We start from the raw sequence: 14727 nt of genomic DNA, 5'->3' as shown, positions 1-14727 counted from the left end.
AAAAAAATTGGCAGTGGTTTAGCTCTGGTTAAACCAGTAGTAACGCGATAGCTGCAGCTGGCCGAGTGCAACTTGGTCACGTGACCAACCACGTGACGAACCACGTGATCATCCACGGCGCCGCGCCGCCGGAAGTTGCTCCGCACCACGTGACAGCGTGGCGGCGCAGCCCCAGGGTGGCGCGCCGCAACGGTGAAGGCTCGAAATGCTACCGTAATGTAGCTATCGCTACAAAAGTGAAGCTGTGTTTGATAATACCACTGCCCACAGAAAAGTGTCTAGATGAAGAAGATGGAAATTTAGCGGAGAAGCCGCACTGTGCTTCAACAAGCGTGAACACAGTACAAACATGTGCGGTGCGTCGCTGGTGGTTGGCACTAAGACTGTGCACGCCGGGTGCGCTTTTCATCCCTGGTTTCATAAACTGCTACAGACAATGGCATCTTCGATGGAGTGGCCTGCGTACAAAGTCATACGCGCTGCAGGAAACGAGGGCCGTAAGCCGAAGTTTCATGAGGCGTGTATTGCTGAAAGAAACCAAGAGCAGAAACGAAAATGGCCCTCCAACATCCTTTTTCTCCCATTCTGGCATTTATCACTCTGCGCCCTTCGTGGCGGGGGTTGCATCCCACTGGCCCATGATGCGTCACTGAAAATAACGCACCAGCATATCCTGATTTACTTGCTCAGAACAGCAGATCACCCGTCGACGCCTGCATCTCGAAGAGCATACGTGATAAGGGCGTGCCGCGCGAATGTATGTTCGGGTGTTGATTGCCTGCGTTCCCATGGCCTGTACCGAACCTTCCCCCTTACCTCCCGCCACGCTGCCATTAAAGAGGGAACAATAGAAGTCTAAAGACATAGACACGAAATCATCACAGACAGTTGTTTCACGGACCTTCAATATTTCACAGCCACAGCCACTTCCAAGTTCTGACACTCGAAAATGGGACTGCCTCGAGCTCGCCCTTCTCGGCCATCAATCACGCAAAAATAAAAGCTCCACGTGCTTCTCACCCACGGTCAGAAAGAAACACCGCTGCCGTGAAGCACGACGGAAGAGGGTGTGTAATAAGCGACATCTATCACAATCACTGATTTGTCCTCGGAAAAGGCTGAAAAGGTAGCTTTTTACAACGATACCAGCACGTGGAATTTCCCCTGTGGTGAGCGGTGTCTGCGTTGCCATCGCAGAGCGTCAAAACTAAAGACAAACTGGCGCGTTAATCTGCTTGTCGATGAGAAGGTTGCCCAAGTGGGTCTGAGTCACAAAGGCCGTGCAAGTGAGCTGGGAAGCTCGCGCTCTCCACAATGGGCCATCTGTGGCCGTGTGACATGTGCGCAAAGAATCACGCCCATATTCTCTTTGTCTTCGGCTCGCACCGGCTAATGGCCCCATGACTTCGCGACGTCGTTGCATACCGTCCGCTGTGGACAGTAAAGGCTGCTGCGCAATCAGCGTTCTTCAGAAAATAAATCTCGAGAATTTGCCTCAGTGAGAGTGGTCTTCGCTGCATCGCAGGCATGCGCTCAGGCTAAGGAGAGTCGGGTCGGGTGAGAGAGATCTCACACGAAATCTGACTAAAGGCCCGACTAACTAGCTACGTCATCGTCGTTTTTAAAAACGATTGTCACGGAGTTGGCGACGACTGCCTTTTTTTCTGGCGCCGAGCGACGAGGTATACAAGATGCTGCATGCAGTAGCACTTCAGTAGCAGTAGCACTTCCTGCGCAATAAAGTGCACAGGATACGTCCGAAGTAAACCTTTAGCCGCAGCTTGAATTAAAATACTGAATAATTCAGTTCGCCATCTGGAAAGTTATAGACTTTTGAATTAATTGCAAGTTACGTACATATCGGCATAGAAAATGACGGGCTTCCGTTTGACCTCATTATGCCTATTGGCCTCCATTGTTTCGTGACGGTCTCGCATGGCCGCCAGTTTTCAATGTGATCCGGACGCGAGGCACCCGCGGCTGTATTTCCGTGAGAGTATATCTCGTTTTGTTGAAGAGCAGAAAGCGCCAGTTCATGTGCCGCAGTGACCGACCTTAAAGAACTACAATGCCGGTCCCATAATAGATGTCAGTTTTCTTATTTGTTTTTTTAGCGCATTGTTTTGTGTAACAAATGTTCGTGGAAGCCTGGTAATAAAGGGGAAAAAATGTTGCAGAAACCACTAGGCTGGTTGTCTATGAAACGCGAGAGCATTCGTCATGATACGACAAAACTCACTATGAACACAACGACGTAATGAGAGTATCCCGTAGTGTCGCTCCAGTACACCCGTGAGGTCCGACGTAAGCCACCGTATATTTCACACCCTGCAAGACACTCCGCACTCGTCTTGCATGAACTGCTTCGCAGAGTAGGCATCGGCTCCGGCAATAGACGCTGTTCAGTGATACGACGAAGCCTAACCAAACGCATCTTTCCGAACCTCGCCTCGCATTCCTCGGCGGTTTCGCGAGCATGCCTTTGTCGGGCGGCTTTCCGCACCTGTTGTACGTGCTGTTGCTTCACATCATCCACCTCTGCTGCGTATCGGCGGCTGCACGCCGACGTTTTCTTTCAAGGAGCTCTTCTTCGGTGGGTGGTCGCTTGAGAGGCCCCATCTCGTCTGGCACGTGAGCGCTTCAAGTTCGGTACGGCAGCGGGGCACCGACTGGCCTGCCGCTCGGCGATCTGACCCAACCTCCGCACGAGGCAGCTGCACCCCTCTCGGTGCAGTGCGGAAAGAATGGCATGCTGGGTACACAGCACCCACTACCGTTAGAAAAGTAAAATCCGAAGAGAATTAAAGAGGAAAGCGGGCGAGGGGAGGAGAGCGCCTCTATACTTACAAGATCAATGGGCTTTGCGAGCATGCGTGTTAGGGGTGCAGTAAGGAAACACAGAAACTGATTTAAGCGAAAGGGACACGCTGGTGTTAAAATGGCCCATGCTGCGATCGCAACGTTGTCTCCCGCATGAACGCGACGACGTAATCAAGCTTTGGAGAAGCATTTGTCATATCTCGGCTCAGTTCTCATCGGCTCATCTTTTTGAGGGAGAAACTATAAACCACAATACCACGGGAAAAGCCAGCAAGCAGCTGCAAATATCGCGACAAAAGGCCCCAATGAAATCCGGCATCTGTTTGAAGGAGTCGCTGCTAACATGTTTTCCCAATGCCACCCAGCGCCATGGCTCCATTTACGCTTTCAGTGCTGCGTAAAAAAACAAAAAAAAACATTCAGTGTTGCGGCACAGTCTCCACCTGTATCCGCTTGCATCGAATCCAAAGTTACTTTTTTTGTCGTTTAATCCGACAGTCATCAGTAGGTGCTCTAGAAAGCATTTAAGGCTGGTCTGTGCAGGCAAACGTGTGTTTTCCGAAGCTTTTCCAACGTCGCAGCTTGGAATATCCTTCTGTTGTCGTGGTCACCCTCAAATTCCTATGTCTGTTCTTACATCGGAGCCCATTCACCCCATCAGCAATGCGGTCCCTAAATGCGCCCTTTAGACCGCCTATAGGCTTTTTTTCAGCTCGCCTTCGTTATCCTCTTTCAGGAAATTCTATTTCATTGGTTCACTGCTTATGGCGAGAGGTAAGCGCATTTTACGTTTTCTCTGCGCGTAGTGCATACCACCACACGGCTTAAAGAACGCCTCCTCAAGTAATCACACGGCCATGATAAATTTGACTGATAGGACCGGCGACAGCGTACTGGTACGGGCGCGATGGAAATTAATTAGCTTTGTACACTGCAAGATCCTCTGCAGTTGATCTGTAAGTGCAGAGCGCTTAATGAGATCTGCCACAACGATCGCTCTGCAGCTGCTTTGAAAGTGGTTGGTCATTTTGGGCAAAATAAATGTAAACGCTCTGAACGGTCTCGTGTGCTCCCAGGGTAAACTGTAGACTTGTTGCTAGTTTCATGCAACAATACAGGGGTAGAACTAGAGATGCCTAAATGCTGGCCATTCATGATCTTGCGTGTCATGAATTCTTTGTAAAACCTAAAATATTCCTACGTGACATAGCGTTTTAGTTATGCCCAGAAAGAAGAAATTTCATGAAACTGATTTTATTGAGGCACTTGCATAGCATGCAGCAGCAGTTTGAAGTTAGCGCACCTTAGAATAACTGCAGAACAGTGAAAACAAAGAACATTTAAGCACCCACGGAGAACAGACATAACAAAGGTAATTGGCTCGTTCATTAACAGCATACGCTAAAAACGTCACTGCTTTAGCGCTGGGCTTCGTTCTGAAGTGGAGGCCCGCGCAGACGAGCATTGGCGATGAAATCCGATGAGGTTGGCATCAATTAAAGTCAATGGATCTTTCTCCATGCATGGAATAAAAAAAAATATCGAGCGCGCGGCAGAAATTCTACGCACAGAGAGCTCGCGAGTAGCAGCCGAATGCAGCGGTGATAAGCGGCATGTGATTACGTCAGGTACGGGGCGCAAATTGTTCAGAGGCAGACGGACAGTTGAGCGACAACGCTCGCCGACGCCAAGATTGCACGCGCAGCAGCGGTGGCTCCTCGAAGCGCGCGCTCTCTTTGCGGAATGTGCTTGAACTTCTGCCCCCCCCCCCCCCCCCCCCCGCGCTGTGGCGTGAAAGGAATGAGGGACCACATGCGGTACCGCTCATCCACTCACACCTTCTCCAGAGCTCGAATGCCCGCCGCGGTGGCTCAGTGGTTATGGCGCTCGGCTGCAGACCCGAAAGACCCGGGTTCGAGAGCCAGAGGTTGGCGGCGGAAAATTTCTACAAATACTGTTGATTCTTATCAACAAATCACGACAGCCAGCCTCGAGGCGAGAGAGAGCTTGTGATGAATTATTTCTCGCGACGCTTGAATCCCAAATGGTGAGTCATTGTGACTCTGCGTCGACGCGCTTTGTATATTGAACTTCCTGCTACAAGTCCTTACGCTAAGGCAGCGTTATAGTGCACTGTAACCTCATGTTTGCTCAGGTAATGCCCGGTAGTTGATTTGGCCGGGCGAGGTACCCTCTCTGGAGTCTTTCTTCTTTTTTTTAAATATAGTGTCCGGCGTCGCTGGCGTGGAATGGTATTTCCTGTCATTCGCCATGTAAGTGGTCATCTCCTGTCCTCTTCATCATGAAATCCACCGTAATAATTCCGACCAAGTGCTCCACAAGAAAACACAGATAATGGCAAGAGTACGTGCGGTGGGCTTTTCTTTTGTTAGATAATGAAATAATGCAGAGTGGTTGCTGGCGGTTGGCGCTTGCTAAGTCAAAGAACCTGAAGCATGGTCTGATACCAGCGGGCCACCTTTTCGCGCTGCAAGAATTCAAGACGGTCGCCGCCGACCGCCTCAGCAAGGCTGTCGCTCTTTGCATTCTGCAACTCGCTGCAATGTCCTTAATCACTTGAACGTTTCTGATTATAGTTTAACCCCATTGGTGAGTGCTGGCGGGAGAGATTGCTTCCAAGCTTTTCTTTTAACGCGTTAGCATTACTACCCTCACTTTAGCAAAATCTGTCCGTCTATTGTATGATGCTGCCGCCCCACTTCAAGAGGCCTCCGCCCACTACCCACTAATTTTGCCCTCCATCCATCTCCACCCTCCAGAAGCTCACCCACCAACAACCACCCATCTATGTCGTACACCCTCCAAAGACCTCCACCCTCTACCCAGCCGAAGAAGTTCTAGAAGAAGAACTTGGATTACTGCACATTTTCCCGTACTGTTAGTCCGTCTATAAATTACGTTCTGACAATTTTATCGCTCTTATTCTAAGCCTCCCGACCCTACTGTCACTACAGCTTGCCTTGAACACCTGTACATCATGCACGTAGGCAGAATTTTTTTTTTTTTCAGGAGGGGCCCGAGGCATTTGCATAGGGCGAAGCCCGGGGGAATTAGGTTTAGAGTGATTTTGGGAACACCGAGCCCCCCCCCCCCCTTCTGTTGGGTACGTCCCTGCTGTACATCATGCACATTAATGCTCAGCTTGGAGAGCATTATGAACTCTTACACATTTAGTTCTCCCGGTCAGGCTCGTCCGTATCTATACCCGAGTTCTAGCGTTTACAAAAAAAAAAAATAGTCGTGATTCACAGTTCAGTTTTTTCTGCATATCATGAGAAAAGTTATCACTTGCTCTTTCGGCACTATATAGGTACCTACTAGTTTCTTAAAACCGCGCGGCTTTCTCCGCTTTCAAGCATTTCAAGGTTTGCTTGGGAAAAAGTAACTATATTCGAGTTTACGCCCGGTCCATAGCGTATTTGATGCAATTTGGCCTCATTGATGTATGCCAATTCAGGGTGATCCCAGTAGATTCCTGTATTATCCATGTATCCTGTCTGATCTGTAAAAGGAATTTTCGATGGCCCAGCTACTTGCATTTTACATTCTCATCACAGCAGCTCGAAAGAATGTAGGCCCATTTCAGAGAGTGCAAAAGATTACGATTCTAAAATGAAATGCGTGCCTACATTTGGAAATGAAATGTTTTGAGGCGACACCATTTGTTATCTGTACATGCTAGGCTACTCCCGAGTGCGCAGGACATTATGCAGCTTTCGTTATGCGTTTTAGACACCCCCGCCGCGCGCGCGCATGCGCGCGGACACGCACACATACGCACGCACACACACACACATACACACGCACGTGCACACATACGCACACACGAACACACTCACACACATACACACGCGGGCACACACGCGCACACGCACGCACACGCAAGCACACGCGCACACACACGCGGGCACGCACGCACACTCACAACTTCGCGGCTGTGTTGGTATTGCATACGGTCGGATCTAGTCGTTCCAGAACAGCGTGGCTATCAGCCGTGCTGACATAGATCCTAACGTAGAACCCTTCTGATAGCCCATGGTGATACTCGAACAGAGTTCTGAGCCCCGCAGAACTACGCGCGCGTTATTGCTTTGCGTCATGAATGTGTGCGGGGGATTTTTCTTTTTTTCTTCTATTTCATTTATGTTTCATACTGGTTGCAAAAACCGGAGCAAATGCAAGGGGACCGATGACTCGCCCGCTCTGGCAAAGGCGAACGCAGTCTGTCAGTGCAGTAGCAGTCGGAGAGCGAGAGAAATATTAAAAAGCAAACAAAACAAATCTTCCTGATCTTTCTACCGTTCCATCCATTTCATGAGCTGCTAGAGTTGCGATGGCCTGTCAGTTAACCTTTTCTTCTCCTGTCCAAAGCCGATGCTCGAGAATGCCTCTGGCTCGCCAAATTCACGTTGGGGCTAATATGCAGCAATGCATGACCCAAAATGAGAAACTGAGCTCGTAAATGGACACGAGACGGGCCGTTTTATGGCGTGCGGAGTGAATATGAAAACGTAAGCCGCAGAGACCTTAACCGGGACTGCTAGCAGACGCCCCGCTTCCGGTCTGGTAACTGCAGTCTGGTAGCTAAACGCGCTTAATTTGAGTCGCCCAAACTGGAGCTTAAGGATGGTAATGTTACTGAACAAGCATTTCTGTCTATTTCTCAACAGCACTAAAAAAGTGAAGAGACGGGTTGTAATTGCTGGTAAGTACTGTGCTTATATCAACGTCCTCGCTTCGATAGAATGTTACAGCGAAAGCTCTTATAGCTTTGGTTTAGCCATGTAGCCCTGCTTTCTGCCGTGGAAGCACAGCGTCAGCCGTAAGACCTTAACTACCCCCCCCCCCTTACGGACATATTTCTTTTTTTTTCCTAAAATGGTATCAAAACGGTGGAAAGATGGATGGAAGTTAGGAGCGTCCCCTCTGAAACGGGGTGGTGGCAGTCGCCACCATGCTCGGCCTTTACTTTTTCCTTATATTTATTTAAGCAATCCGACACACTTTTCCGGGCACCGTTGATCCCCTGGCCCAAGCCCTCGGAGGACGGTGGGAGACTCACCCTTCGCCGCACCATAAAAGAGGTCTACCTTGAGCTCCGCCTCGACAAACGCATTTACCCTCCTGCTCATCCATCACTCACGGTGCCGGAGTCTCGCATTCTTCGGCACATTCAGATGAATGCAGTTATCACCCCGTCCCGCCTCTTCCTCTATCGCTATCGATCGGACCCTTCCTGTCCCAACTGCCCCTGTATCTATGCGGACCTGGTCCATTGCCTCTTCTATTGCCCGGCTGCTCAGCAGTCGGGTTCCTTCCCCCCACCCTTTCTATCTATCACCACCTGGCTCGACTGGCTTGGCGCTGAAGGGGAAGAAGAACAGCGGCTTCTTGTCGCCCAGGCGGTCGACATGCTCGGCCTATAAATTATGGTCGAATAAAAGTCTTTTACTACTACTACTACTATAGCGTCTCAATTAGTACGCGTGCTGCCGTCTGTCGGCAAGCCAAAAAATGCTTTGAACGAGGCCTACTGTTAGGCACTATACCACTGTGCCAGAAAACACACAAGCTGGACTAGCTCAGGAGCAAGAAATGACAATCGGCTTATGACAAGCCTGCATCGCCCAAGTTCGCTAGGGAGGTAATTGTTTCGCGAATTCACTAATTGAACTTCATTTAGTGAGTTTTATTTATTTCGTTTATTTCAAATCAATGACCGCCGCCAACCGTGGCGGGTGGCTAAGAGAGAAAAATTCTCCTCTTCGTGTTTAGGGGACAGAGAACGTGCTAGAGAGAAGAACCAGGGTGGGGATGGTTGGAATAAACTAAATGGCTAAACCAAAGCTATAACAGCTTTCGTTGATTAATGCCCTAAGCCGTTACGTTTACCTCTATAAACTGTTTCCTCCAGTTTTGTGACAGAAAAAAAAATTCGGAGAAGAATAAGCCATAAACTGCTCATAAGAGTTCACAGTAGGGCAGCCCCAGGAGATTTTCCATCAATTCATCTTTTCGCTCGCATATTCCACACGTGGTGATGGAGATTATCATTTTCATGGCTCGAGTTGAAAGGTGGAGCAGCCGCAAACGTGTCTTCGGACAACGTTTCTTGTTATAATAGTAGCAGAACGTCCAGGGCTATTTGCTCCCTGCCCAAGAGCACCAAGGCGCGAATGGAAACACGTGCTGCGTACTGAGAACACATGGCAAGGGTTGCTCACTCTGCATTGTATGTTGCTCATGGCCCTGGAATCTTTGTCCATATCGTAAGCAGCGCACGGGGAAGATCGCACCAAAAAGCCGTCGTTGGTCGTCGATGAGCATTCCCTCACGTTGACCTGTCCTCGAAGGGACTCGAAGATAAAAGGCGCAAGAGCAGACAGGACGAAAGAAGAACGAACACGGACAAGGCGCTTACTGCAACTGTAGTTTATAGCACGAGCTCGCCTTTTGTATAGCAAGGTGCAAGGAAAGAAGCAAGCAAACAAAACACACGCATTATTACTGTCACGATAGCTGTGCCGATATCAATTCACACGCTCGGCCAAATACACAAGTTCTTTTTTTTGTCAAAGACACGGAGGGGGTTCTCACACATACCTCACCTGCTTTTTTGATTAGGAAGGCTTCCACTATTTATCTGGTGTCCTTTTCTTTATGCTTACTAACGACACGTGCATCGGAAAACTTGCGAGTACAATCTTTGCACCCCCTGCAGTACGCAGCAAGGTGGCCTTATATGGCTACTTTTTCTACGTCGTTATGACGCTTCAGCAGGCGTTCGTTAAAACTTCTTCCAGTTTGTCCGATATATTCTTTGCCGCAATACAAAGGAATACTGTACACAACCGCTACCTCAGACGGCACAGAAGGTTCACCGTGTTTTATGGGGCAGCGCTTAGGTGATCCCTCTTCAGAATTTACCTTCGTCATGCTTGTGTTTTGTTTGTTTGCTTTTTTCCTTGGACCTTGCTAAAAAAGGCGAGATCGTGCTCGCTCAACAGTTGCAGTAAATGCCTAGTCCGGGTTCGTTCGTCCTGTCTACTCTTGCGCCCTGTATCTTCGAGTCATGTACCAACTCGCCCAACACTCCATTCTTCTGAAAGAACTTACCGCCCTACCAGTGTGTGGGCCCCGCAGCTGCCCGGTGTGGGCGTCAAGAGCACGCTTTCAACACGAACAAGAACACCTTCACTTACTGTGTCACATTGTTAGTAGCGCGTGAAGATGACATCTTTACGCCGCGTATTTAGCAGGGGATGTATGCGGCGTCAAGCACTGGGGTGACTCGCGGGGGGTGTCTCATGACAGCTATACTTCGGGTGAACTCGCGTAGCGCTAATTACCTGCGGTTCTTTATAGGGTGTTGCCTGATGACCATTGCTGCAGCTGCCTTCCTGCCGTCATTGCTTGTGTGGGCTCTTGGTTTAAGAGCCCAGGGCCCAAGACCTTTCACGATCGCCGCACTTTGGAAGTGGATCACCGGAGGCCACGACAGGATCTTTCTACGACTAACACGCTGGGCCGAGCAGGTTACACCACTGCTTGTTAAAGTAATGGCTGGATTTGCGACTGCGCTTAAGTTATACGCCCAAATTTCTTAAGTGTTTTTTTTTCGTTTGGATGCTTTTGGAACTATGGATGCTGCCCACTCTTTAGGGTTTTGCTGTGCGTTCCTTGCTAAAGCAATGACGGGATTGGACTGCGGTCAGGAATTCATTGTTGCGCATACTTCTTTGATGCATTCTTTCTTTTGTTTTTGTCATTCGTTTACACTTCAGATGCCTTCTACTCTTGGTTTCGTTTTCTATCGTCTGTTTGAGAAGTCAAGGATTTTTGGACATCACTTTTAATTGTGAGGCAACTGTGGAATATTGTAAGGTAGCGTTATGGAAACATTGAAGCTAAGGGTCCATTGTTCCCATGCGTAGCAAATCTTTCTTGCAATGCTTCTCCATCGCCACATCGAGTAGTTAGACTTCCGTAGAAAACCAATGGGGAACGTTTTTGACGATAGCAAAACAATGGAAGCCTGCCGAGGAGAGATCTTCGGATTTGCTGATTTTTATAGTGAAATCTTACAATGTATAAAAAATTGCGTCCATACCTTGTTTCCCGTTGATTAATGCGCCTGTCCATAATTTCTGGGTATGCGTGTATTGTAGGTTTTTTTTCGCCTAGCTCTCACCGGTCTTTTTAAAGGATTTTTAACATTTTCCCCCAAATCGTCACCATATGTAACCTCAGTGTTATGTATTCAATGCTGTGTATGTAAGTGTTATGTGTAAATTACTTGTTAAAGGTTGTTCTTGAATATCTGCTCTACATAGTGAAGTACTCTCGCCAGAGCGCCCCAATAATGGTATCTCATCGAATTCTTTCTCCTTTGTCTCAAATGCGCATTACACTGCGCTTATGTTGCTGCTTCGAGCAGCTGAAACGCGGTGTAATTAAAAACCCGTTATATCCGGCTGTATTTCGGGTGTTTCGGTAGCTGGAAATCCTGATCGTGCATTAGCGGTCATGGGTTGCCGGCTAACCAGTATAGGACCCACTTGGTTACCCCACTGATCGTTACAGGGGCTCAGCAGGTGGCCGGCACGGCCTGCATGTACACAGCAGCGCTACATGAACGCTAGTATATAGCGGTGCACACTTATAGGGTGTCTTGGGCGACCTAAAGGGCATACGGGCATACGGCACTTGTATAGTGGGCGTGTTGTGGTATATGTATTACGTAATAAACGTTTGTTCAAACGCTATTCGTTGGCAAGTCCACTACTTCATGAACGCATGTACTGTTGGATAGTATTTTTAAAGCAGCAGTGTCTCAAACAGAATACCAAAAAGCAGTTGCACCCGTCGGGTTGAAATCGGGGAGGACATCGAATTTTCCAGGAAACACCCCCACTGCATCAATGGATACGACCTTGTGATTTTTTAAATAGTTATGAATGCAAAATTTATGTTTAAAATGCATAAGAAAATAACGTGTCGATTTTTAGGCTTCAGGATAAATCTGCAAAGACAATGCACAGAAAAAGTAGTGAAAATTTTGTCAAGTTTAGGCACGCAAACTGTAGCATGCCTTAAGAATTTTATTCACATTTCAACCAACAGCAGCATGACAGCTAAAGAACCTGAAAATTACCCTAACCAAAACGGGTCAAATGAAAGATCAACTTTACACTTGAAAGATTCCCCCACAGCTTGATGCAAATCCTACTCCGGCGCCACCATTGAATCTGGCGGGTGACTCACCAGATGGCTCGCTTCCTTTTGTTTTAAATTCTGTGTGCATGCACCAGAAAGGGGGAGTATCTAGTCTAAGGCTCTCAGCACATTTTCGGCCATCATCTGTCGATGTGCTGCGGCATTCTACACAGGGAGCAAACTTTTTTTTTTTGCACGCCCCTTGTAGAAGCCGTGACGATAAGCTGCTGCGAGTGCGGATTAGGCCCAATTACAAATACGCATTCATTTTTAGCCAGGAAGATCGGTCGACACCCTCGACATCTGTTCGGCTTACGCGCATTCGTGCGTCTGCAATAAAAAAAGGTAAATCGTGTGTTCAATAGCTGTCCAGGTATTAAAGTACCTGCACAGCCAGATAGTCGTGAGAACAATATCACACGATATCGTCCAAGGCACCCCTACTATGGGAGGTATCGGAGTTTCAGGGGCGTCTGCATAAAAATGACAGCTATAGCTGTTGCAATGTTGTTGCCCTGAAAAAAATTGCACCCAGCCTTCCCTTTCGGGCGAAGTATCATCTCGGTGATATAGTAGTATTCGTTGGAGCGGCGTTCTTGCTGCCGCGCGGCGCCTTCACGGCTAGCCTCGGGCACTGCGGTGTGCAAGCGGACATACGCAGAAGTTCTGCATGGGCATTCAGCGCGAGTGCAAAGGGTCGTTTATGCTTCGTTTGTTGAGACCGTACCCTTCTTGTTTAATGTTTACACGAATGACTTAATTGAAATTTATTATGCATCCGGTTACATTTTGTATGCTGACGATACTGGCTTTTTTTTTTTGAGCGGCTATTTAATTCATGTTGTTTAAGGCAATGTTATTCTTACAACAATGCATAGATGGTCCACGGTGAATTGGCTAACGGTAAATACTAGCAAGTCAAAAGCAGTACCGTTTCAACCTGTAAACTACAATACTACATTGGCGAGCCAACTTATGCTTTGTAATAATAACATTCAGTTAGAGGACACCCTTTGATCACTTGGTGTCGGCAAGTGGCGTTAACACACCGGGAAAAAATTATAAAAAAACGAAGTGTCACTAAGGAAGTGTGATCCCACGAGCGCAGAGAAATCAAACCACATAAAATGGTATACGAGGGTTTAGCTTCCCAAAGCTATTCAGACTATTAGGGACACCGTAGGGAAGGGCTCCGGAAATTTCGAGGACCTGAAGTTCTTTAACGTGCACTAACATATTGCACAGCACACGGGCCTCTAGAATTTCGCCTCCATCAAACGACCGCCGCGGCCGGGATCGAACCCGCGTTTTTCGGGTCAGCAGCGGAGCGCCATAGCCACCGAAACGGCTCACATACAAAGAGTTGAGCCAATGACGAAAGAGAGGATGAGCGGTTGCGTGCGGGTCCCCTCCTCCCCGACGACTATAGTGCCTGGTTCACACAGAAAAAAACAGCGTAAAGAACAGACGAGCAAGAAGAAACTCTGGCACAGGACGAGTGCTGACTCGCAACCAACGTTTTATTCGCAAAACCTGTCATTTGTAAAAGGAAAATTCATAGATCTGCACGTGACCATAGAGGGTGAAAAAAGAAACTACACACAGATACAGGCTACGCTCAAAGGTTGTCAATAAAAGCGACGTCTATCAGGTAGACAGAGTGATGGTTTACTAACGCAGTTTTACTACTCCTTTTCCGGTGTGAAAAGCCGCAACCACTTCCCGTGTGAACTGGTCCTTGTGGGTGTCAAGGAGGTTATATTAAAACATATGGAGTGGAGGTCCCCTATGCATGCATGCATGCAGAAACAGGTGAAGCCAGCTAGGCCAGCTGGTGGCCATCTTGCCAGGGTCAAAAACAGGCCGTGGTGAAATGGGCACCAGCAGAGAACGACTAATTTTGCGAATTTTTTGTCACTTCATCCGCAAGGTTAAGGAGAAACATCTTCTGGTAGGGATATTGCTTCTATGCGCACTAAATGCACTTGTATAATCTCTCCGATTTCCGCGCTAATTTGCCTGAAAAGCTCTGGTAGGTGATTTCTCCAGTCAGTGTCGCTGCCTTGGGAAGCTGATAATTTTCTCAATAAATCGCGTAAAGCGTGTCGTTTCAGCTAATCATGCAATTATTACATTAGCAGTGAAAGAACGAAAAATTAACTGACAAACGTACTCTTTACGGGGAAGGGCAATACAATTAAGCGTTTACAGTTCTGTAATACATGGTATGGTTCTCAAATATCGAAAACATGCGGAAAGAAACGAAAGCAACTGCAATAGTCCAGCAGACTGTCATTGCCGCCTAGATTAAGACCTGCCTCACATAGCCCATATCACCAGTAACACTGAGACCGTACGACCCTGCAGTTTAATACCAGAACTGCTTCATGGTGCCACAAAGCTGTGTATGCAGTGTTTCAATTTAAGCCAAAAGGTTGTTTAAACATGAACAAAACAACCTCGCTTTACTTTGATTTAATCAGGGTTTATTCATTCTATTAAAGGGTTCCATGTCAAATTAAGGTAGGAAGGCAAACATGAAAAACAGCAAGTTACGGAAACAAAAACTGACACTTAAAGAGCACTCTCAAGAACAGCAATGCCTACCATCTAAATATATACATCACGGTCACTGATTCTTAAAGATAATCAGTCTGGAAAAGACAGTCT

At 47.8% G+C, this 14727-nt stretch overlaps 1 protein-coding gene across 1 annotated transcript in view; it reads right to left on the bottom strand.

Annotated features, from left to right (window-relative positions):
- The window catches only part of LOC144115419 (uncharacterized), a 68106-nt gene that overhangs the window by 40777 nt on the left and 12602 nt on the right, over positions 1 to 14727 (bottom strand). The window lies entirely within an intron of this gene.

Source organism: Amblyomma americanum, chromosome 1, assembly GCF_052857255.1.
Source record: "Amblyomma americanum isolate KBUSLIRL-KWMA chromosome 1, ASM5285725v1, whole genome shotgun sequence".
In the NCBI taxonomy this organism is placed as follows: Eukaryota; Metazoa; Arthropoda; class Arachnida; order Ixodida; family Ixodidae; genus Amblyomma; species Amblyomma americanum.
Note: the sequence above shows the minus strand (reverse complement) of the source record. Positions and strands in the feature narration are given on the sequence as shown.